Source organism: Pezoporus occidentalis, unplaced genomic scaffold (genome assembly GCF_034315485.1).
Source record: "Pezoporus occidentalis ecotype Australia unplaced genomic scaffold, CSIRO_AGI_Poc_V1 ctg243, whole genome shotgun sequence".
NCBI lineage: Eukaryota > Metazoa > Chordata > Aves > Psittaciformes > Psittacidae > Pezoporus > Pezoporus occidentalis.
In genome coordinates, this window is record NW_026914319.1 from 1,268,249 (window position 1) to 1,294,440 (window position 26,192).

General features: G+C 41.6%; 2 long non-coding RNA genes across 3 annotated transcripts in view; both read right to left on the reverse strand.

Moving 5' to 3' along the window:
* LOC134165611 (uncharacterized) overlaps positions 1–26,192 on the reverse strand; it is a 78,840-nt gene that overhangs the window by 45,289 nt on the left and 7,359 nt on the right. The gene's annotated exons all lie outside the window — the stretch shown is intronic.
* Positions 270–7,318, reverse strand: LOC134165604 (uncharacterized). Of its 2 annotated transcripts, none has more exons than XR_009965584.1 (2): positions 7,076–7,318; positions 270–810 (listed from the first exon to the last, which is right to left on the reverse strand). It is a non-coding gene; the product is annotated as an uncharacterized LOC134165604 (long non-coding RNA). The 2 variants fall into 2 exon arrangements; XR_009965585.1 differs by lacking the exon at positions 7,076–7,318 and adding an exon at positions 2,027–2,969.

Below are 26,192 nucleotides of genomic sequence, written 5' to 3' on the forward strand. Positions count from 1 at the left end.
CTAGGTAAGGATTACCTGGAGAAGTCAAAGTGTACTGGAAGATGTGACTGCAAGGGCTCATAGGGGCTTGAGGTATCTGAAGTGAAGAAAGAACATATTTATGTTCAAGACAGACTGTAAGAAATGGTGACCTATAATGCTTATCCCACTTAGCTAGCTAAATCAGACTGTAAAACACTTGAGTAAGATGATCTTTCATGAATAACAACTAACAATCCCCCATCCTTACTTTTTAGGATGCAAAATGACTGTGAAAACCAACAACATGCTGTTGCCCCTTTTTTTAATGAGACATTCACCCTTTAGTTGCCATCATGACGATGATGATAAATTCCCAGGATAATTCTCCCTCACAGCTTTTCTTTCCTACCCCCACATGTTTCCAGTGCTGAATCACTGCCGCTCAGGAGCAAGGATTTAAATACTATAGACCAAACTGAAGAGGTTAAACACAGCATCCTGACTCCTGCGCAGGGAGCTGCTATGCCAGGGTTAAGGAGTGTGTCACTTAATGGTCTCACTAGAGGGCAGCCGATAAAACCTCTAGTAATAAACTTGCAGGAGTTTTATGTCTCTTTTTTTTTTTTTTTATCCTCTGGAGTGTGATGGATATAAAATTCCCCGTCCCCGAAATTGCTTTCTCTGAACACTTTCCCTGGTGCTTTGCGTTTGGTTCGTCCATGTAGAGCTGTAGGGTAGGATCCACTTCATCTCTGTGGAACTCCACAGGTGGTAATAAATTGCAGTCTTCAGCGCCTCAAGGTCCTCTCACCTCTGGTTTCATAAATGATTCCCAGTACCTGTCCTATCCTGTAGCACCAAAAGAGAAGTATGCTATAGGCTTTCCAGAGAAACACAAGAACAAGACCTCAAGAGCTTCCAAGTTAAATACATTCTCTGAATTCCATACATTCGTCATGTAGTTTTTATTAGGAAAAAAATTCACTTACAAGATTTTGTGTGGTTCTGAGCTGAGATACATTTTCTATTCCTGTAGAAATGTCTTTATTTACTTGCTCATGTATCATACTGCTATGCAAAAAAAAAAAGAAAAACTATGTGTTTTCTCTAATCTTCATGCACCAAGAGCAATGTCTATCAGAAACTGTCCTTTAAAGCATAAACTGTTTTAGAAATAAATACCACTTAATGTTAATAAAGCGCATTCCTCTGGCTGTGGCTGCTAAACACTCTGCTTGGTGCAGGAGTTCATATTTTAAGTAATTCTGACTTCCCTAAGGCAACTAAATGTATCAGGGCCTACTGTAATGTCCTAAATCCAATCCTGTTTTACGATTATGTATTCAAACCCCCCATTTTCTTCAAAAGAAAAGACAAAAAATGCTAAGCTGGAATTTCATAGGTGAAGGTTCCTCAGAAAAATCTTGTTGATGAAATTGAATTTACTGTAGAAGTTTCCATTTCACATCAGCACAGTGAACAGCATTTGTTTTTCAGTACCAATATAGCTAAGTGAGCAATTAAAAACAAATTTTCTGCTTATTGTGCTTGCACAACAGCTGCACTTAGTTTGCAGTTTCACCAGATATATTAATTACCCAAACATAGTTAACATTTTTTGCTCATGAGGGTAGTAACTTGAGTCTTTGTTTCTTAATGCTCAGTCCTCTTTGCTGTGTGTGTATGTGCATGTGTGTGTGTTGCACACACAATTCCTACTAAACTGATTTTGCCCATAATTACAAAGATCCTATAATACTGCCTCTGCTCCCTGCTTGGGTGATCCTATCTCATCCATCAGGAGAACAGGTTGAAGATACTATCAAGCAGTAGTTTATGGAGCAGAAACAAATAATACATGATCAGAAAATGTTACACTGCTTTACTCCTTCTCCACACCCCACAGACTTTTCTCTGACCACCCCCTTAGACCCTGAAATGGTAAAATAAGTTGCTTGGGAGAGGAGTTTGATTCAGCTCTTAATCACTACACTCACACAGAATAATTGAATGCACATGCAGGGTCTGGTTTTGGGGGTTACAGCCAGGCCCTTATCTGATTCACCTGAAGGTCTTCTTGGTAGGGAATTGGCAATGAATTTCAAAAGCCTCCTTCCTGCCTTGCTTCAAGCAGTTTTCCACCTCGAGGCAGGGTTGAGTCAGAAGCAGTTTCAATTGTTCATGAGCTATGTAGTGGATACTTTTGGCACATTTAAAGGATCTTCAAAAGCTGAGGTCAGTAACTTGCTGGGGTTTTTATATGTTTATAAACATTTAAATTTTTATTAGCTGTAGTACTCATCTGGTATATGGGAGACTATTGTGTGTTTATTAGAACTTAAGGAACTGGTGCTTTGTGTTTAGTTGCTTTTGTTCTTAAAAAGACAAGGATAATGCAGAGCTTACCAAAGTCTCTACCATGGCTCCAACTGTGATTGCAGCAGTCACCCAGCGGGGTGCCACTGTGGAGGTTTAAAACCCCAGCAGTCTGCCTGGCTCCATCCCTCAGCTGCCCAACAGTGTGGATGCAGCTCATGACTTGTTTCCAGGACCAGCTGCAGCTACAAATCTGGGGATTTTTTCACAAATCCTTTTTGCCGTGGTAATCTTGCACTGTACGACTGTAGCAGGAACAGTTGTCTTGAGTCATGCCCAATCCCTCCCTCTCCCCTTCTCCTGACCTTGCTTTGCTAAAGCATGAAAGTTCTATGGGGAATGGTGCCCTATGCCAAAGGAATCCTCCCCAGTGTCTGGGGCCCCTTTCACACAGCTGGGACAGGGAGTTTGCGTGGCCAGCAGCTCAAAAGCCATCTGACCTATTTCCCTTACATATGAAAAATGGTTTCATATAAACGGACCAGAACTCAAGCTGAAATTTCCATGTACATTTAGCCTGTTCAGGTGCTAACTTCCTGTTGGAAAGGTTGGGTACCTACTACATTCATGGCAGTGCTCAGGCTTGGGCTCAGCCTTGCGGAGCCTCAGGTCTGACACCACCTATGTACTCTCTGTACATCCAGGGAGCAGCCTTCCTGTAGTAGTTTCCCCAGGGACTCTGCTGATTTTGGGTGCAGACCATTGTGCCACATGCAGACCTAGATTTGGGCTTCCACATGACTTGGTGCTCAGGAAGAGTTTGTCCATGCATGCTCTGTCAGAGCAAGTCGGTGACCAGAATAGGAAATAAACCACAGTAGTCTTGACTGCACAGCTCCACATCTGGAAACACAGACATGTCCTCAGAAGAGGGGCCTTGCTTGCTTGGCTGGAGAGTGAGGTGACACTACCTCCCAGGTTCACGGCAAAAGAAGGAATGGCTCTCTGCTAAGCATGTTTCATTAACTCAGAACACATGCCTACATTTATTTAAACCATATGGATGCATTATATATCTTTATTACGTTTCATATGACTGAGGCCACCACAAACGCTTGCTATGCATCCTCACATATTTTAGTTTCCTGAAGCAATTTTCTCTTATGTTTCAGTTAAGTACAAGCTCCACAAAACACGTTTTTAATTACAAACGTGGGTTGCCTTATGCAGTATGATGTGTTCCCTCTGCGCACTCAGTTAAACGTCTGTTGTGAAACAGTCATCCATATAGTGGTATTTTATCTATAAACTGTCTGAAATACAAGCCTCTATAATTAAACATTGATTACAGCTTAGATTCTGCAAAGAAAATGCTCAGTTTTGGGAACAATGTTTTCCATTCCTTGTAGGTGCTCCATAACATGCTAACGACCTATTAGTTTAATTGGGAATACTCACATGCTTTCAGTTAAGCTTGTGCTGAAGTGATTTGCTATGTCATGGTAAACATACCTTCTCATAGCACTGAAGTAGGCAGTAAAAATCTCAGTGATTAGGCTCCATTCCATCTTTATGTCTATGAAAGAGCATGCTGGCTCCTACCAACCACAATAAAACCTGGATTGACACTCCCAGTTCACTGGTGCAGAAATCTTTGAATCCCTAAAAAAACACGTTTGTACCAAGTTCACTTTCATATTGGCTTTAAACAAGTAATACACAGACAAAAGGGTATGCTATTTATTACAGCTTTTCAAACCACTGTTTTCAATAATGGTCTGTATTACTTTCCAAATATCTGCACTGGGAAAATAATGACAGGGTGAGAATGCAGAATGCACTTATAATAGGAAGAAGAGTAACAATCAAATTCAGAGACATGCTGTTGTTTTCAGGGGTGTCTAAAAACTTTTCCTTTTTGTCAGTCTGCCACAAATGCTCACTTACAATTAAGATAGATAGAGGGTGGCTCAGTGGTTAATAAGCCCATTAGCCGGTAATTCTTGAACAGACAGTAAGGAAAGATGTAAACTGATAAAGAATTAAGTTGTGGAAGGACTAAAGGCAATGCAGTGAAGCCTCCCCATCACTTCTCACCATACTAAGTAATCTCCATCACAAAGTGACTGCTCTGATTGGATTGATTTTACCTCTAGCAGAATTGATGATACAAGGTGCAAAGAAGTAAAGAATTTGGCCCAAGAGACTTTTAAAAGCCTGCCAGCCTAAAGCAATGTGGGAATCATCCTGTGTTTGTGACTACATCTTCACAGATCACTTAATTATACTCCAACATGAATAGAGCTGCTGTCTTAAATGCTGTCTATAACAAAACAAATGTTTATCACTGCTGCACACTTTAAAGCAATGCCAGATTATTGTTCATTTATTAGTGTTAGAGTATCATCACTAGGTTACAGTGCTGTGAATGTGCCTGATGAGCACAGCAAACTTAATCTATGGAGCTGCCTCCCTCAGGTGCCTAAATTAAGTACCAAGGGTGGAGGTTCCCGAGATTTTTCAGTGGAGAGGGCAGGTGAAACAGTACATTTAAGCTATATTTCTGCCCTCATTCAACTTGGTAGACAATTAAATCCATCAATTAAACAAAGACTAGCCTTTTGACATTAGTGTCCCCTCTGGCTGAGGAAGGTCCCCCTTAAGCCCATCCTAAACAGCTCACAGCTTAAAAGTGAAACTAGGCGTGGGTAGAGTTGAACATCAAACTGTACCTGTCTGTTGCCAAGGTGGATTTTAGACTTAAAAGTAGATCTAGATACTGTGTCTTCCTGATGGATGCTCCTATCTGCTAGCCAGGTTAGTTATTGCTGTCAAATTTGAGTTACAAAGCCGATGCCCTAGTCTGGTCACACTTTGCTCTTTTCCTTACCTAATCTCCTGCTCACATCTTCATCCAGAGAGGGACCAGGAAGAGGCTGAGGTGATGGCTTTTGAAGGGTCCACAAGATTCAACCAACATTGTCATTTCCACAGCAGAGATCTGGCACATCATGCACAGCATCCTTACATCAAGAAGCAAGACATGCCAGAGACTGAATACAAGGCACTGTGTAAGTTGACCAGGCACCTGCAGTACTCAGCTCTGCCAAACTGAGAGAAATCGTGACTACAGCTGCTGCCCTCACACCATCACTCACAGCATCTCCCTCCAAGGGACCCTCTTGGCCTTGGTGGCCCCACATCAGTGATGGCCATGCCTAAGGGGAGGGTTGGCCAAGAGTTATGTCTCTCACCCCATGGTGCTATGGGGCTCCCCCCCACAGCCACAGGGATGTCTGATGAGAAAGAAAGTGTCAAATGACTATAAAAATGGACTGCAGATGTCACACTCTGTTTTCAGTGTTTCGAGATGTGCAAGCTATCTGCAGGTGTGTGCCCTCTAGAGAGCACGTAACCGTCTCATTTCCTGTTCCTGTGCTCCAGTTGCAGAGCAGGTGGGTGCATCCCTGAAAACCTCTGGTGCAGCACAGGTTGTGCCCAAATCTCCAGACTTGCCTGGAAACCCCATGATTTCAAGTAAGTCTGCTATGCTTCTCTCAAGGTTGGGGTGTTAGCCTAGAGGACAGTGACTGCATTGAGGTGACACACATTTGCATTGCAGTGATTGAACATCATATTGCAGCTTGTATGCTGGAGCAGTCAAAGCTCAGGGGTGACTGGATTTCAGGAATGAAATAGAGTAGTGTTTGACGTCCTTTTGCCCCACACAGGAGATGTTGCAGCAGATCTAGGCAGGGTGTTTCCACTGGCAGCATTTTATAGTGCAGCTTTTCTATTCAAGCAGTGGCTTACCTGGACAGTTAGCACTTCTCTGCTAACCTGTAACCAGCTGATTTTGTGAGGGCAAACTCTGATAAAGCCAGGGTAGTTATCCTATGCTTACAAAACAATAACACAACAGGACCAGTGTTTGTCTTTAGGACCCCCCACAAGCTATTTTTACCTGGTAAGACTTGGTCACTGTAGGGCACATTAAGTTAGAATCACAAAAACAGGTGGACTTGGGTTCTGGGTATTACCTGTTTCTTATCATAGAGAAATAGCTCATGGCTTTCCCAAGAAACCAGTGCTCTTTAGGCAGTTCTCACATCCCACAGAAAACTAGACAAACCAGCCTGGAGTGAAGCTAGGTAGACAACACAGTCATTGAAGCTAGAAGTAAGAGGCTTCAATGGTTTTGGTTCCTCTGCCATACAGGAAACAAAGCTTTGCATACCTATACTTCACTCAAGTGTTTCAGGATTATTTTTGTCTCCAGAGTTAGACCCCAAGATAAGAAGCCGATGGATTTATGTGCTCTGAAGCACGTAGCTGTATTTTAATGCTTGATTAAAACCTACAAGAACTCTAGTGACACCAGCAACTAAATAATGCTATTTATTTATAAATAATTCACAAAACATTATTTAAAGTGGTCCTGATTTTCAGGATTACGGAGGGGGGGGAGAAGAGTACACGGATGCCTTTTAATGTATTCAAGGCAGATACCTGGAAGTGAGGTAGCAGAAGTCACAAGTTAGATGGAATACTAATACAGAAAGCAGAAAAACATATTTTTGAGAATCATTTAGTTTTTCAATGAGGGTTGTAATAAATGAACAGAAAATGGAACAAACACTCTGATTCTTGCAAGTCATCTCTCCTAGGGCTTCCCCACCTGCTGTACAGCAATAAAGCCGTCAGCATTTAAGATACTTATTTTGTGAACAGACAGATTTTTCAGGGTTTTGCTTTGTACATTTTGGTTTCCCTTGCAAAGCAATCTAAAGAAACTCACCAGGTGGAAGACCAAAACTTCTTAGGACTCAATGCAGGAGACTTCAATGTTGCATTTGTAGTGCTGATACAGACAGTCAGAGGTTTTGTGGGATCCCAGCTTGTCACTTCTGTTTTGCTCTTGCCTCTTTAGAGTTTAACGATACTATGGATCTTGCCTGCAATTCGTTTGCTATGTTCTCCTGTATTAGAAACAAGGGTGGTTTGTCCAGCAGGGAGCCTGCGGCAGCACAGGGCTCCCTCCCTTCCTCTGCTTACACATCACGTACGACCTCTCTAAGCCTCCCTGGAATGACATTGGTGCTAAAAGCAATCTGTTCTGCTCTGAACCATAAACAACACTTTGAAATTCATCTAAAATCTGCCTCCTTCCTCTCTTTTTAAACTATTTTATGTTTTTATGTTACGTATTTTAAACATTATTTTATGATGTTTCCTTCCAACTTCATTTCTTGATTTCAATCATCTGCTACTTGAAGTAACAACTCTCCTTGAAAAGGAAACATAATCATGTTTCACTCTGGTCTCTCATGTCCTGTAGAGTTTTCCAGCTATTTCTAGCAGAAGTAACAAGAGTTTGCAGGATCCTAGCAGGATCCATAGCAGCCATAAAACCCAAGGGGTAATATTTCTCAAAGCCACACTGATGCTAAGAAAATGCAAGGGCACAGGAGAGCTTTCCAATGTGCTGTTTATGATAGACCAAGATGTTAGATGTCCAAAGCCTTAATCGTGTTTTCTAGACATATTTAGTTTCTGCTAGGGAGAGCAGCATGCCCATTTCCCAGCCATGTGCATATGATTGTGCTGGCATCTCTGGCATTCTGCAGAGTCCAAACCTGCAATTAAGGGATTTACTCCACGTTAGCCGAGAAGAACAAAGCTTTCAGGTATGCAGCCTACCTGAGAGTCTCCTGAGTCTGTGTGATCAGGAAAGGTTGAGCGTGAGCCTGTGCCAAGTGATAAAAATCATTGGATCCAAATCCAATATCTACCATTGCTGTTGGATGGGAATTTATGTGAACTGGTGAAAGATGTGACATTCATGGGGGTTACAGTATCTCAACAGGTCTCAGAAAAGTGGAAAATGCTGGGTACAGAAATGGAAGGAAGTGTTCAAGGTCAAGTTGAATGGAGCTTTGAGGAACCTGGTCCAGTGGAAGGTGTCCCTGTCCATGGCAGGGGGGTTGGAACTGGATGATCTTGAAGTTCCTTCCAACACAAACCATTCTCTGTGGCAACTATAAACTGTTGAACCTCAAACTGTCATAATACTAGAGTTCAGTGATATATAGACTGACATTTCTGCATCTGAAAGAAATATAAATGAACTACTGCTATTGCTGAGCTGTCATTGCTATTCCTTCCTTACCAGGCAAATACATGGCTTTACAGAAATGGTAGATTTGTGCTGAAAACAAAGGAAAATTTTGAGAACTAGAGAGAAAGAATGATAAGACAAAAGAAGGAAAATATAAAGCAAAAAATGTAGCTTTACAGCAAAATCATTGCAGTACCATAGCAGCTAAATATGGAAGAATAAGGTAAACCACCATAGATTGGTTTGGGTTTTGTTTTTTTATTTTCGATTTCCTTGCACCTACATACATATTTATGTGAACAAAGTGAGTACAAAAGAAGCATTCCCATTCTGAGCCGAAGGATTTACGGCATTAGCAAAGGAAATATCAACAGTGAGCCTCCTCCAGGAGTGACATAACGCTTTGAGAAGCTTTGGAAAGAGACTTTCAACCTGTGACCTGTGCAGTCAGGTTTTAAAATTTAACATTATGGTACTCTTTTTCCAGGACAAAGATTTCAGCCATGAGAACTTCTGCACTCCGTGAGCTGAATCCCTTGAGCGGCGGCCTTGCCACGATACTAGGAAGGTTAAAGAAATAGTACTCCTCATAAACAAGGGACAGCAGCTCCATTTTCCCTCAAAAGCAGCTTTGTACATCAGGCCTTGCATTAAGAATAATCTACATACCTGTTTAACTATAAAAATAAGCATTCTCCTCAAAATCTATGCCTTAAGTCTCTGCTTCCTTTATCATGCAAGTGAGCTACCCCCGCCTTTTACTGTACAAGCCAATAAAAGATGGTGATATATTCTCTTTTTCTCTCATTGCATATGCCTATGTTTGTATAGTGATTACCTTTGCAGCTAGCAGATGCACTTATTTTAGGGTTCTCAACAGAAAACCAGGATCATCTTGTATCTGCATCTTTCTGATGCAATCAGATGTGAGAGGTTTTCTTTAGGTTACTGAAGGAGAAAGTTTTTCTCTGATGCCTTCTACATTAATGTTTTTTGAATAATTGATTCCCTTCTGGGGAAAAGAAGCGGAGCATTTTCCCCTCCATGCTGATCCCTTATGAAGCAAGATGCAAGATCTGATGGACAAAACCCCCTTTTAGGTCTGCATAACAATGGCTGATCCCTTAAATTAATTAATTTCTAGTAACAAATAGCAGCCCCTCAGGCACAACATTTATTGGAAGAAACCAATGTTTTATTTTGCTTTGTGGAAGATGTGCAGAAGCCACCTAGGAAGAAAAAAACTAAGACACTGATAAAAGATTTTGAAAGGTATGCATAATTTAAGGATTACAGTAATTGACATGCCTCCTATTCTTAGATTCCTTTCAAGCCAGGGGTGTGTTCAGTAGATTTGGCTCTTAAATGATACTATGTGTGAATTAGCTATTCATTCCTGTATCTAAATCTTTGCAAATCATAATGCTTTTATGGAAAGCTATCTTCCATTTTCTAATTGCTGAGCTCAAGGGGGTTTTTGCTTCTGGAGATTACACTGGTAAATTTTAAATGGTGGTTTCATTTTGCCTATCCAACAGCAAAATTACAGATGAAATTTCAGAATAGATTTTGGAAACATTTTCTTCTTGGCTTGCGTTCTCCTAGTTCTGCACTCCCAGACATGAAAACATCCCTTCATAAGGCGTAGAAAGCAAGATCCCTGCCCCAAGAAGAAGATAATTTAATCCAAATATAGAGGATGAGAACAAAAAGATCAAGTGAAGAGGTGGTTGCAGATAGAGCTGGAGGGCACACTGGGTGAAGTCTAAGTGGAAAGAAGAGAGTTTTGAAAGCAAAGAAGGAATTATCTTGATTAAAGGGTGGCTGATCCAAGTGCAAAGTGTTGCTTAAGAGTACATAGGACTCAAGGAGAGGAGACAAAACAAAGAGCATTGGGAGAGAATTTAATGAGGGCTATGCCTCATGCCTATGAAAAGAGGTTTGCAAATGTAATTTGCACCAATAAAAAGCATGTGCTGGCAAAAGATAATCTTTTCTTCATGCATACATCATTTCAGCAAGTGATGAACAAGCAGCTTTATATATAAATATGTATTTACACATACATAAAAGCCTTTTTGTCAAAAAAAGATCAAAAAGACAAGAGACAAACCTACTACAGTGCTAAGGACCCAAGAAATTTCCTGAACAGACCTGTCCAAAATTATGCCAGAGGACAGTGGAGTGGACTGGAGACAGTTAGGACACCTGGGACTAGCAGAAAAACTTTTCCTTGTGTGCAGAAATGTAGGGAGCCAAAGAACAAGGCAGCTTTGAAAAGACAGGGATTTACTTGAATCCAACATATAAAAGAAAGTGAACCAAGGATGGGGTGAAGTAGTTGATCAACAGAGGGGCAAGAGAGAAAAGGAATTGGTCTATGGTGCCTGTGATGCAAACCCTTGTGTGTATCAAGTTCAGACTGCTGTAAAATGAATATGGGCTCTGGTGATTTAATTTATGCTGAAAAAGTCTTCTGATGCTGAACACTGCATGGTTTCAGGTAAGAAAAGACCTACACACAGTGAAAGAAGTCCATCTGCTCTTCCATTTGAAGAATATGTGATGATTGCAGCCCACTTGTGTTTACAAAACACTGGCACTAACTTTCATGCTGGGTGTGGTGCTTTGTTTAATTTTTGGTGTGCTCTGATTACATTAATCCCTGCCCTTCCAAAATTCACCTTTTCCAGCTCTCCTGCTTCATCTCCTTTTCAGTAAAAATAATGTAAATTCCTATATTTAGCTTCTGCTGATACTTAGAACAGTGCCATTTCTTCCAACAGCAATAACTCACCAGTAAACAGTACTGGCTAATTTTGTAGCCAGTAATTTTGTAATGGATTGTATAGATTTGTATTATACTCTTATCTGCCAGTGCCGATCAAGAACTGCAACAGTCAGACAGCTCAGGAATAGTGATTATTGTAAAATTAGAAATAAGACCTAATGTTTTGGTCTAGATGCTGTAGTAACCTAAATTCCGAAGCTAATCCCTGTCTCAAGTAGTTTGTACTATAGATTATACCCATGACAGCAATCATGGAACAGGAGATTATGACTTATCTTCACGAAGCCACTTCTCTTTACAAATGACTCTTTCTGGAACGCTACCATCAAATAAGAGCATTATTTATTTATACAGCTCCCAAAAGTATGTTAAGCATTTGAGTGCAGGAGCAGGCAGGATGCAGAAGGGAGGCATTTTTTAGCCTGACAGAACCAAGACACATCAACTGTTAATTTTCCCTTTTTTGTTGGCAGCTCGCATAGCACAGAACAGTGTTCCTTATCTCCTGACAGGGAAGATTGGCAGGTACAGCTAGATAGTGTTTCAAAGGTACAGAGCATGATCCAGTGTGCCAATTCAAACATATTAGCAACTTCTTCCAGAGGGGATTTTCCAGTGTTTTATTTGAAAGAAACTCAAATCCAGTGCACCCTCTTTAATGCAAGAAAAAAGCTCAGAAATTACATTCATAGATCTTGCCCTGTAAACCTGTCCACCAAAGCTGTTTTTTTTTTTTACTGGCAGACCATTAAGACATTACCTCGACAGGAGTTTATGAATCTATCTGTAAATAAAAATGGAGTTACAGACATTTCATTTTGAAATTGTACCACACAGTGCCTTAAGTAATTGTGCTTAACTGTTCTGTGATTTCATTTGTTCCTATTAATGCAGAAGCATGTCAGAGCTTACAGAAAGTTAATCACTGACGCTGAGACATAGATGTTATACAGTGCAGTGCATCATTTCCCTCTTTGTGCTGAGTGTGAATTACTGTGCTAGAAGAAACTTGAATAATGCCCCAGATCCCTCACACCTTCAAGAACAGATGTATATCGGTTTGAGTAGAAATACAATGCATTAAATCATTTGTATGTGTCATCTCAATGATGAATTTGACCCATTCACCCTTTACAAATTCCAAAGACACAAAATACAGGTGGGCCAGGGATGCTGCATGTAACTTGCCTGAGCAGGGATAGACTGATCCTAACCACTCCAAACCCCCACCTGGCATGCTCTTGGGCTGTGCTCGTACTGAGGGCACAGCCTTAACAGGGCTGAGATTTTCCAAATCCCTTCTGACTTTAGATGTCTTCAATTTGGGGTCCTTATCTAAGCCTCAACATCCAAATCCCAGAGATGGCTTAGTCAAGGGCTAGGCAGCAGAGGCCAAAACTTGGCCCCCAAAAATCATGCATCTGAGCTCTGGGAATTCCTGACTTGCCTGTGTCCTCCTCTGGCAGTGCCAGAGATGCCTGGACAGTGTGGGCTGGAGCTCCTGCCCTGCCCCAGTTTGCAGGCTTACAGGCAGCCAAAAACTTCCAAATCTGACCCAGCTCATCCATGTACATAGACTCATAGGGACAAGGCTGAGCCAGAGCAGGAGCTTTCAACCCTCTTTAGAATACAGCCTAAATAACCAAAGATTTCCCTTCCTGGCCAAAGAGGTTCAATTCCCCATCTTTTATAGCCAGAAGTGTAGGAGGCTGCTGACTGGGATGGGTGGTTTGTTCACCCAGCTTCTCTGAACGAAGCTGTGCCTCCAGGCAGCACAACAGGCACAGCTCCCACAATGGTCGTGGATTAATCCTTCCTCCCTGCTGAGCGCCCCTACCACGAGGTGACAACATCTGGGTCTCCCATAATCCTGTACTTTCTTTCTGCCAGCGTGGTGCTCATGAAGGTGCTCTCCAAGGGATAGGAGATGAAACATCTTATGTGGGAAAAGGTCTGAAATTCATGGCTGCTCAGACCGGACGTTTTAACCAAGCAGATCATGAAATGAAAGCCCCCTGCTGTTACTAAAATGGAGGAAAAAAAAAAGGCAGTCCTTACAGTTCCCTGATGAAACATCAACTATGGAGATGGTTTCAGGCTCAGGGTGCTGAGTGGATGCCAGTGCATGACACAGCTCTATCAAGAAGCTTTACACCTGAAATCCTCATTGGCAGCTTGGAGCATAGGGGGAAAGGCAAGATCCCTAATTTAGAGTGGATCCTGATCCTAAGATTATGGGTAAAGTGAGTAAGAAATAGAAGTGAGAGGACATCACTCCTGGGGCATGGTGCAAAAGGGATGCTTGCACCTAGGTTTTCCTGCCCATGGAAGAAGAAGAGAGGAGACTTCTTAGCATTCTGTGACAGGAGTTAGCACTTCAGACTTCCTCAAATGCTCCATATGTAGAGAAAGCTCTGTATAAACTACATCCAGCAGGGTTCTTTGCCAGATTCCTCTGTAAAAGCTGGCGTAATCTAGGACTGCAACTCCCAGCAGTCTCCAAGTTATTTTTTTCCCTCTGGCAGCTGGAAGAAAAGGAGAGGTCAACCCCCAGCCCCACGCTAGCTTCTATGGGAAAAATTAACTCTATCCCAGCCAAAACCAGCGCACATTCTTAAAGGTCAGGACCAGCTCAGAATAGGTTCAATGTAGTGCATTTTGTTTTAAAGCTGCAAAAAGGATCTGACATCCCCAGAGTAGCATTTTGGATGTGTAAGTATTGAATATAGTGAAAGAATAGGCAGGTGACATAGGGGGATCATGAAGACCTCTGTTAATTAATTGCTCGGAGATCTCTTGCAGTAAAAGGCAGCAGCTCAAACATGTCTAATTTATTTTTGACAGCTGTTTGCATATGCAAAGTCACAGAAAATATTAAATTCATATGAGAGATAATGAAAGCACAAAGGCCTAATATGATTTTCTTTGAGGTTGCCATGAATTGCTTATGAAGCCAGCGATGTCCCACCTGATAGAGAGCAGCAGATGTTTGCTGTATCTTGTTGGCACACACACAGATGTGGTTCTGCTCATCAGGTACATTTAAAATTTAGAGGGACCTGGCACTCTCCCGAGGGATTTAGCAGGAAGTGTTTGCGGGTCCTTCATCTCTAATCTAAACAATAAAAATGTATTTAAAATGTAAGAAAATATAGTTATGGCTGAAATAAACAAAATCATGGCAAGTATTTAATGCTGAATTAAGGTAGAAGCTTACCAAATATCTTACTTTTCCTAACCGAAAAGTTACTATTTTCTACCTGCTGGAAGATGCTGTGCTAGATACCAGATCTCACCACTCCATGCTCTGATAATTGTAACTTCAGTCACGGTTGCTTAAAGATGTCAGATGACCTGTCTCCCAGTAAAGATATGGTATTGGGTAGCAGCAGAAAGGGCCATATTACTCAAAATTAACTATTTTACAAGATATAGCACGAGGTATCACACCCTGCAGTGGGCAGCACTGAAGTGTCATCTATGGTTTGAACTCTGGGCTCTGCTGCATTGCAGGAGCTCCCCGCAGTGCTGTGCCAGTGCTGATCCCTGTCCTGGGGTCTCCCTGCTGTCCCCAGGGAAGTGCCTATGCTCAGGGCTGGGGCTGTCCCAGGCTGTCCTGCTCCCTGCCTTGGGTAGTGGGGCAGGTTCTGCCTGCAGGGTCCTCCCCTGCTGCCCCTGCAGAGCTCTCAGGATCCCATACCCCAGGGAGCACTCAGCCCCCATGGCGCCCTGGTCATTACTGCGCATTGACTATGAAATTTTATTGTACTATTTAGTTTTGCAAAGAATAAAAAGTAATTGCATCTGGCAAAATGCCAGTGCATTATCCTGGCCTTGTTTATGTGTGTGTATGAATGTTCGCTTGCTCAATTTTCTGAATTACAGGGAGGAAAAAAAAGAGCAACAATTAGCAGCAGTTCTTCGTTAGGTCAAGAACCAATTAGCCTGTTTCTAGAAAAGCCATTACTATGACAAAAGGATGCATAAAGGCAAACTGAGCTGGCTTTGTCCTGAGGAGCTGCACAGAACTGGGGAAATCAACAGAAGAAAAGGCTGACTGTGGATGCTCAGGCCTGGCCTCAGCTCCAGCAAGGCTGATGTGGCTGGTGCCAAGACAGGCTGGGGAACTGGGACTTTGATTCTTCCCTCCCTGTCCAGGGCGGTGCTAAGCCTGGGGCCCTCCTAACTACCCCACCAGCACTCCTCCTGCTTGTCTGGCTCATGAATGCCAAACAGACTACTGAAAAATGTAGCCCTCGCACAAATATTCCCAAACCAGCAGCGTGGCAAATGCCTGTAAACAGTGCTATAGCCCAGTGCGCTGCTTAGCCATTGCTCAGGAAACACTGAGTACCTAACAAATTCAAACAAGATGCTCACAGGATGATGTATTTTGAGAGGGATGTGTGTGCAGTCCATTAGATGTTAAGATCAGGGACTCTCTTGCACTAAGTTAGAGAAACACCTGATTCTCTTTCCCTCTGCTGTCCTCAGCTTGTCCTGTGTACCTTGGCTATACCAAAACTGCAACCCTGTCACATAAAAGTCCTCCCACTCTCTTCTTGGTAGTCACCACATCCATTACCAGTGAAGTGTAACCTGACCAATAAAGGCACATAGAAAGCAGTCACATCTACTATCAAAAGTTCAGATTTGAGTATATCCCAAGATACTTATTTCTGCAGCCACTTGATGGCAGTTTGCAACCTTCTGGGTTATTCCTCTCAAAGTCTCTTATTCCTTACAGCCTATACAGGGACCACCATGGGGCACAGCCTGTCATATACGTTATTTATTACATTTGTACAGAGCCCAGTATAGCGGAGCCTGTGTGATGGCAGCCTTTTGTTCCTGAACAAAATGGTAAATAAAATGTTACAGGGTCTTGGAAATCAATTGGGAAACAGCATCATTATGTTACTGCAGAAACAGCCAGAAAGGTGTGGAAACAGGCAGGAGGGTGGATCCGAAGTGTGGATTCACTCACTTGAAGGTTTGGACTGAGAAAAGTCTGTAGGAGTATGGCTGTCATGACAAAAGCAAACAATGTGGGTATTTTACTGTTTCTCATAACACAGATCATATGATATAAGGGACAATTAGTAACATTATCAGACAGCAGATTGCCCCAGGCAGCATCTGAGGACATTGTGGACATCTAAAGTGCAAATGGGTTCAAATGGGAATTTGATTAATTCATAGGAAATAGACCCAGGGACATCTGATAAACATGATGGCCCAGATGCAGCCTCTGGCAAGCGAAGACCCTGTGCTGTGCAATGCCAGAAGCTGGAAGGGCTCAGCAGAGGAAGGATCCTGTCATGCTCCTTACGGTCTTTCCATCAGTGCTGGAAATAAGTAGATGTAATGAATGATGTAATTCCTGTTTGTAGGCTGCAGCTATCTAAATACTAAGTAACAGTAGCTGAAAGTCCACGTATTATTAAAAATGGCAGTGAGAATGTGAAGTAGACCTTTCTTCTGTCTGAGCTCCGGAGGAACACTTTCTGGCACACCCTGCCATAGGAAGCTTCATATAGACCTGAGAGCTGTGACACTCAGGCAATCGTTATGAGCAAAACCTCTGAAATCCACCACCTCTTGGAAGTAATGATGAAGGTCTTCAGACCCTCCTCTGTGCCATGTAACTGTTTCTTGCACCACCAAAGAAATCTTTCCCTTCCTTTTGTGTGTGAATTTTCACATAAATTCTACCTTGTTTCTTAGACAGATGGAGTGCTTGAGTCAGTCCTTCTATCATTTTCTTTAACAGCAAAATGGGATTTGCTTTTTTTCAGGAAGAGGGAGGAATAATTCTGATAGCTTTTCCATGAGATCTCCTGTATTGCTGATGAAAAGAATCAGAATCACACCTGATAAAAGACAGCAAATCTGCCAGTTCCAGACCAAGAAGTGTATTTCTGGCTCTAGCTGTGAGAACAGTTGTTTAAAATTTACCTATTGCATAAAATAAATAATCTGTATAATACCATATACAAATGCAGTTTACAAATAGACACATTTGGGCAAGTGTATTCACTCCTCATTTGTCCAGGGAATATGGACTGGTGTGATGATGAACTCAGCACATGCACGTTCAGGACCTCTGGTTAGGCTAAATGTTTGCCTGATTCAGCATAGCATGTTTTAATAATGTAATTCAATTCTTTCTCATTTTTAATGTTATTTCAGCCCGTTAACATAATTTGGTGGGCTATTATAGTTGTTACAGCTGCTAGTTTTGCCCTTAATACTGATTTCACTTATGACCTCAGCCAGAACTAGATTTAAAGTTTGAGATGATGTAAGTGAATAAGGATTATTAGATTTATTCATATGGCAATTTAAGTAAGAACTGCCTGGCTCAGAATAAACGGCAAATGAAAAATGCATGTGATTTATATACCTGTCCATTTTAAAGATTTATATAGAGAGTGGGATGGTTAAGTAAGAGACAGACTGGGTTATATGAAATATGTAATTTCTGTAATGCAATATTGGAAGCAACCTGATAAACAGCACCAGCATAACAATGATTGCCCAAACAGCTTTTATTACAGTATTACTGTACAGCTGGAATGCAGTCATGTAAACACAAGCAGCAGGCCTCTGACCATTCCCTTTCCTTGACAATTGGTAGATAGTGTTGTGTTCCCATGAAAAGCATCTTCCCCTCTCAGGAACTGCAGTACCATCTCCTGTAAGCAGGCTGTGCTTTGTCTACCCCTCTCATTTAGGAGGTCAGCTTTCCTCCGAGTCTCTGCTTTCCTGCAGATGTGTGTTCAAGCACTTCCAAGGCTGCATGCCAGGATTACTGATTTTCTTCCATTAAACTCTCTCATTTCAGAAATTCATATTGATTTCTGAGACTTGTCAGAAGCAGCTGTGTCTCTCCCTCCAGACCTGAGAAGGTCCAGACACATCATCACAGAAACAACAGGACCAGCAAAAAATCCTTCAGCTCTCCTATTACATACCAGCAAGAACAAGCTCTTCCTTTGCTCTTCATCAGGCTTTAAGAGCAGAAGAATGCACTTCTCTTCATGGGTTTTACAGCTGGAAAAGCTGATATAATTATTTAGTCTCTCTACCTGCATAACACAACCCACAGACCTCCCTTCAGCAGTTCCAGTCATCTTTAGTTCAGCATGGATAAAATCCTAAAACTCACCATTAATACAGTAACACAGGGGAACAGTGCTTTAACATGCCTCGTATCAGAGTATTACTACAACCTCTTGTGTCTCCTAAGGTGCTACCTGATCACAACAGAATAAACCAGCAATAGTATTTGTGGTTATTGTGGCATTTTTGTGCATACAGATGTCAAGATCTGGAGACTACATGGGAAACAGACACGCAGTGTATACAGGGATACTGGGCTATGCCATTCTACATGAATTAATACACTTTTTATGAGAAAGTTTAATAAATGTGTTCTAAACCAGGGGGTCTTCCATAATGTAATTTCAGAAGCCGAATTGACCCAGAAAATTTTAATCTAAATCTCAATCTGATTTGTGTAAAGTAATTTAATTTCCTCCCTGGTAGTTATATGGATTTTATCAATTACACCAATTAAATTGTCAAGCAGATTTATTGACCAGTCATCTACAGGTCGCTTTCTTTGATGTACTATTCTGGTATCATCAACTGGTCATGCTTGTCTAGCCTTGGGTTGTAGTGTCATTACGTGCAGCTGAGTGCTCAAAAAAAGAAGGTTCTAATAAATGAGTGCTGTGAACCAAATTTTGAAATGAGGATGGAAAGCTCCTTATTTTGAGTTCCAGACACAAAATTACAGGTAATGGCAGATGCAATTGATTTAGATGCTTAGCCATCCTGCATGGAAAACACACATTTGATGTCTGACCTCAGAGTTGGGCCTTAGCTAGAAATCTCCATGCTAATAGCTATTATCTGAATGTAATCATTCTTGCAAAAATGCGCATCAGTTAATTCTAAATATAAAAACTGAGGCATAAAATTAAAGGTTGGGTTTGGATTTGGCAACATTACATTGGATTTTCTCAATTGCCGGGGTTCTAAACAAGTGGCAAGTCTTCCTGAAATAACCTCATTATCCATCTTGAATAATCTCATTATTAAAATAAATACTAATTTGTCAGAACAGATTACTGGAACCAGACATCTTGCTTCCATTGAGTGAGTCACAGCACAACTCTGATTTCTTCATAGCCTTTTCCTAATTTCCTTCTACAAGTTTGCCAAGAAAAAGAGAATAATACTGGAAAAAGTGTCAAGGAGTTACAGCCTTTGTAGTCAAGGCAGAAGTATGCAGTTGCTAAAGAAAGGGGTTGCTGTGGAGCAGATTGAAAAGCCTAAAGAAAAAAGCAATGCAAATAATGAACTTGATGTGCACTGGAGTGTTTTGGTCCCCATATGGTTACTGCAGCTAGACAAGGCACAATGGCATTCAGCTTCCTCTCCTGTTAGGGGCTCAGAGAATATGCACCATAGCCCGTAGCGTGTTTGGTCTCCCAGAATATTCTTTTAGAACTAAGGGTTTTTAGAAATACTGGGCACCCAGCATGAATAAGAGAAGACAGAGCTATCTACCAACAATATAGTGGTGCTGGTTGCAGGGAACCACAAATACAGTGGTTGGTATTATCTGTTACAACTAAACCGAAGATTTTTCTTTTCACCATTGACCTAGGAAGTCTGAATTTTGGTTCATGTCACAAACAATGTCTTAAAGTATTTGGAGAGGTTGTAGAAAGCAATATATGGCATGAGATGGTAAAAAGAGCTGTCATGGAAGACAAAGACCTTGTGGAAAGAAAACTTGTTGAAGCACTGAAGAGCCACTTGGACTATTTCAGAAATAGCTGGCTATGTGTGTAATCCCAGTATTTTTGGTAAGCATGACTGTGAATATGTACTTCAGCCAATAGCTCTGTATCACTCTAGCGAATGATGTCATGAAAGATATGTCATGATGAATATGAAAGATAAATAACAGCCAGCTATGTCAGTGCCAAATACAGACCAAATACGCCTCCTTAGCTGCGTGATGGTTCAGGACCGTTTCTCTGTTACGCTTACTCTTTCGCATTCCGTATCCATGGTTCCTCCTTTTCCTTTTCAAAATACCCCAATTTCTTCAGTGTTTACATGGTGTTCATGATGTTCAGAAACAAACATTTGGAAAATAATGAATATGGTAACCAAAAGGTTAATACACAAGCAAACACAGTGGGAGAAATTTCTTCTTTGAACAGGTAGCTGGTTGTTGATTCCTGTGAAAACAGTCTGCTAGAGTCCAGGCCAGCAAATGCAGCTCTGGCCAGTACTATGTGGAAGGCAATAGCCCAGATACTGAGGTGCATTAAAGCCACACTAAGCAGGTTAGGAAATAGGAGAAAAAAATTGATCCCAGATGCAGTTTCCCTTCACAGGACTTCAGCCACCAGTCTGCTCTCCAATATAGAGTAGCTGGTTTACTCATGAATCACCTGAAGGAGATGCTGATGGATGGAAGTGTGCAGGGCAGTAAGTCACACTTGTGCCTAAATAGAAGAAGGCTGTTATAGCACATATATACTGCATGATTTCCTCCACTTTGCCATCTGCTTCACATATCTGGAGCAGTACAATGCTGAAGAAGTAGAGTGTGCATTTGGTCCTGCACTGCGGCACAATGCAGATGCAATATTATGGAATTACTGATTGTTTTCATTCAATCTAGAAATTCTTCTATATTTCAGTGTCATGGTTGAAACCCAGCCAGACAGCTCGTTCACTCACTCCCCCCCTTCTTGCCCTTCCCCTACTCCTGGAAGTACGGAGAAGAGAATCAAAAGAATGCAACTCCCATGGGTTGAGATAAGATCAGTTTAGTAACTAAGGTATAACACAAATCACTACTGCTACCACCAATAATAATAATGATAAAGGAAATAACAAGGGAAGAGAATACAACACCTCAGCACCAGCCGACTGATAACTTGCCCTGCCCCAGCCCAACCAAACACCGACCCATACCTCCTCCAACCCAGCAGTTCCTAGCCCCTCCGGGTAACTCCCCGTTACATCCTGGGCATGACGTGCTGTGGTATGGAATACCTCTTTGGTCAGTTTGGGTCAGGTGTCCTGTGTCTGCTTCCTCCCGGCTTCCCCTCCTCCCTGGCAGAGCACGAGACTCAGATAGTCCTTGGTCAGGGTAAACATTACTTAGCAACAACTGAAAACATCGGTGTTATCAGCGCTGTTCCCAGGCTGAAAGTCAAAACACAGCGCTGCACCAGCTACCAAGAAGGAGAAAAATTGACTGCTACTGCTGAACCCAGGACGTTCAGGTTGCAGAAACTTAAAGTTGCAGACAGGCAGTAACCACAACTCCCTTCTTCCTGAGTCAGGCATCTCACCTTGAGTAAGGCAACAATGTCTTTACTAGTTAGTTTTGTGATGCTTTCCCATCAGAGTTCAGGGGCAGAGAGCCAATGTACACACACCAATATGCAAGGAATAACTGAGCTCTTGTAGGGCAGAAATCCAGGCGCTGCATCAGGGACAACAGAATAAAAAGTGTCATTAACCTACCTGGAGGGTGCCCTGCCAGAAAAAGAATACTTTTTTATTATGAAGGTGACACTGTAACACCCTGAGTCTTAGGGAATATTGTTTTTTAGCTACAGCAATTGAATAGTCTGTGACTTTTGGCCTTCAGTGCTTCACCTAGCTGTAATTACCCAGGACTGTGATTTAAGGAGATAGTATCTCACTCCTTTCTCCCATCTAAGAGGAGATGTATTTTAAACATAATACATGTGTTTAAAAGAACATATGTATTATTTAAAATGGAGTCAAGAACCTACTGGTATCATCTGAACGACTCAAGGAGCAGACATAGCAGAGAAGAAAGAGCCATTATTAAATGAACTCTTTCATCAGACAGGTCTGCATCTGACACTGGGAGAGGGGAAGCAAGATCAGGTCCTTATCTTGGCATGGGACCCTATTACTGAAAAAGACTGACAGATCTCATTCAGTCCTGAACAAAGTGATGTGAGGGACATGAACTGGCAGCAATTCATGTCTCCTGCTCTGTCGGCTCCTTTAGGCTATGAACATTGGTGATGCAAACCTGTGGCCTGTAGAGCCAGCAGCATCTTGGTGGGTTACACAGCAGGTGTCTCTACTCCACGGACCCATGAGGGACAGTTTCTTTTTTCACTGCTTCCTGTGAAGAGCTGTGCTGTTCAGACATTTAAAAACATGCCCTACAAGGTGACAAAGAAAAAGGTCTGTGTTCAAAATGGTGTCAAGTTTTCATTGATATTTCTTTTCTTTAAAGTCTTTAGAGAAGGATTTTTAGACGTGCTCAAGATAGTGGTGGTTCTGATATAATTATGGGATTAAAAATCAATTTTGTAGTCAGGAATAACTTCTACTCCATTAATTCTGTGGGTTCAATACACACCAAGACAGAAGAGAATGATTCAGCCAACAAAGCATTTGCACACAAATGCAGGTACCAGCCACTGTCACTAGCAGACACTTTGCACTTTATAGGCTCTTAGAATATTGTTGGTTTTGCTATTGTAATCATCCTTGTTGGCATTTTAGCAGTAGAAACCATATTAAAGATTTTAAAACAAATACAAGCTGCAGGATCCCAGCAGGTATAAGGGATTTTAGTTTTTATTTAGGCGTGCATAGCTGGTGCCTTCCAACATGCTCAGCATTTGGAGGAACTGGTGCAGAGGATGTTTTGCAAAAGGTTTTCAGTCTGGCAATGGTGAATTATTTTGTGTAACTCATCCCAAGCATAAAGGATGCCATGGGAGAAGAACTGATACTGATAACATCAACAAAACAGAAGAGATGTTACCCAAATGGTGTTGAGGTAAACACAGCATTAACAATGCTTCTGTTTACAACCAGCTTCCAAGAGAAAAGGCAGTATGATACACATAAATCTTCAATATACGTTTGGTCTAATCAAGGTGAAGATCCAACCATTGCAAAGGTGGCAGCTGCTGTACTAATCTAGATGGGACATTTTCTACCTTTTCCACCCTTTCTCTGGAAGCATCCCAAAGACAGACAGGTTGGGTACATGGCATTGTTGGCCCATAGCAATCTAGTATGAGAGATCCATGAATCATAGATTTAAGACATCAAAACCGAAAAAGAGACAGAAACACATCTAGAAACCTTTAAAATGTTTTAAATATATAGTTATAAAAAATTGTAAGCACCAATAGGCACTGAAGTGAGTTTCAGAAATTGCTCAGGCAACTGCAATAACATCAATGCAGCTTGAGTAGGAACCCTCTGAGCTGAAATCTTTTTTTCTAGGTGTAACAAAATATTTTCTGACCGGTGTAGACTTAAATGCCTGAGAATCAATCTTTTGACCTGGCATAGCATCCACTAAAAAGAAACTCATGCATGCCAGTTGAAATCTTGAGCCTAAGTTAAACTCCTAAAATTGCTAAATCATTTAAGAACAAGGTAAGTTTCAGAGCTAGTTCTCTGAACTCTTTGCGTTCCAGCAAATCCACCTGACTCAAAACATATTTGACATTAAGCTGTGAACTCCATTGCTGGCTGGATGCTATCTTTCTAAACACTGCAGCTGCAAAATACAATGCAATCTCCCCTTTCACCTTGCACTACCTTGCCTTTCTATCCTCAGTTACTACAGTCTCAGTGACAAATTGCTCCTGGCATACCTCTGTGTCAATAAGGAAAAAGAAACCACATATAAGAGATTTGTTTCTTCCTAGGTTTTTGATGTACAGCAAACACATCTTGAAAGCAGCAAGTATTCCTTCTTCCCTGTTTTCCTGCACTTTGGTACTCAGTGGCCAACAGTAGCACAGTGCTTCAGGCTATCAGGATTATCAAGGTATTGACTGCCTTCGAAAAGTCAGGACCTCTTATCACATCACATTATGTCTCCTTGGATCCCACAGATGCCGCTAGGGTGGAAGTGACAGCTTCAACTAAAAAACAAATGGTAATTTAGTCCTTCCTACCGATAAGTGCTAATTGGCTGTAGTAAGCAATGGCTTTTGTCCTCTTCCCTTCCTCTTCCTGATTCCCAAATAAAACCAAATCCTTCCTGCCACCTCTATCAAAATATTTTATTTTTTGCATTTCAATATATTTCTCTCTGCTTGAGATTGTTCACAGAACTTCCTGCTGGGTTTTTTTCTAATCTCCTTTTCCTTGGCTCTCAGCTGGTGTCCCTGCTGGGCTTTTTGCTGTTGTCTTTTGGCTTTGGGTGTTGGGCTCTTTCTTCATATATATGGAAGGATCAATCACTTCTCATTTATCGCTCTTTCCAGGAAGAAGACAAGTGTTTCTCAGGTCACAACTGTTATTCTCACTAGCCCTGTGCTCTGAGTGTGTCTCTGTATGTGTGTGCCTTCTGGCACATGCCATTGTGACTGTGTTGGTAGGAGGAACTCCTGGTGAGCTGTGGCCTCAGCTGGTCCCCAAGCTACTGTCTGAAGAAGGAAGAAAGCATTAAGACACAGACTCAAAAGAAGCATGTAGATGCCTAACACCCATCTGTGCAGGGTCACTACCAGTTGTCCTTGTACTGAGATCTACTGCTGTAATGAAAAGGTGCCCACAGAAGAGCAAGGGGTGGATTTTCCTGGGCTAAGGCTACTGGGAGAGGGCAAATGGCCTTCTTGTGGAGGATGGAGAGGGAGCTGAATCCTATCCAGGCACACCTTACAGAAGGCAATGATGGACTTTGGGGGTCTGCTATGTTCTGAACTGTATGTCAAGGAGAGAACGAGACCTTCCTGGTTTTAAAGGAGCTGACATTTGTTTTCTTTTCTCCAGATGGTGGAAAGAAATACGTGAGGTAGGTAGGCAAGGATATAAATCAAAAGAGAAAACCCGGGACCATCACTTTTCTGTGGGAGCCTGCTGTGCAAGGGTAAGGGTTTGGAGAAGGAGAGTTGGCAGCTTGAGTAAGTTGTCAGGATGAATCCAGGACATAGGCCACAAAAAAAGGAAGCAGGTTGCAGCTTCACATCACTTCTTGTTGCACACTTAGATAGTTGAATTTGTGAATGGGTGGCTCAATAGCCAGGGGACAAAGCTTGTTACTTTTTCAATATCTTGAACATAAGATCTTTCTGTGTTGAGACATAATTGACTTCCCCTCACTGAGTATATATATATGTGTGTATATATCCTTTGTAAGGGAATGTTCTGGGAGACAAAACATGAAAGCATGTAAGCATTACAGACCTGTTTAGGAGGATTTAATGAGCTGCTCTCATATGATCTGTGTCCAGCTCTATAAATTCTGGCCTCAGCAACACTAATGCAGCTATTTCAGAGCCCTGCCAAAGGATTTGTAGTAAGAGCTTACTAAGATACATGATCCATCCAGGTATTTATGCTGTGATTTCATTGGTAGAGTATCTGTGCCTGACAAAAAGGAGAACTGTTTTGAGCCATGTGATAAAAGTGTGATGTGTAGAAAAATGGCTCCCAGATGTGTATTCAGCTCGTGCCATTTGATTCAAAATATGCCAGGTCTGGATACTGCAGACTCATTCTCTTTTCTCCTTTCTGCCCCCACAAACACATTTAATGAATTCAGTTTTTTCAAAGCACACAGCAAAAATTTGACCAAAATTAGCAAAGGAGATTTTTTTCTTTTTATTTATTTGTTTTATAACTAACACCACTAGGACTGATAACTGAAGCCCCTTATGCATAGAAGGATTTGCAAGAGAGTGTTCAAAACCAGTACCAGTTGTAGGATGTCTTATGGTGCAAGAAGTATGAAAGTAAAATTAGAACAGGGCATCTGTTAGGAAAGTAATAAAAATGTTACTACTTGGTCACAGCCAGGGTGACAAACTAATGGGATGGTGAGAAAACAGACACGAAATAAAGGAGGAAAATGATTAGTCTAAAACTAAGTGTCAAATTCTTGACATCCATCTGTTTGTGACTGACAATACCTGCCTGCTCCAAATAAGGGTCCAAACTTAACGCATC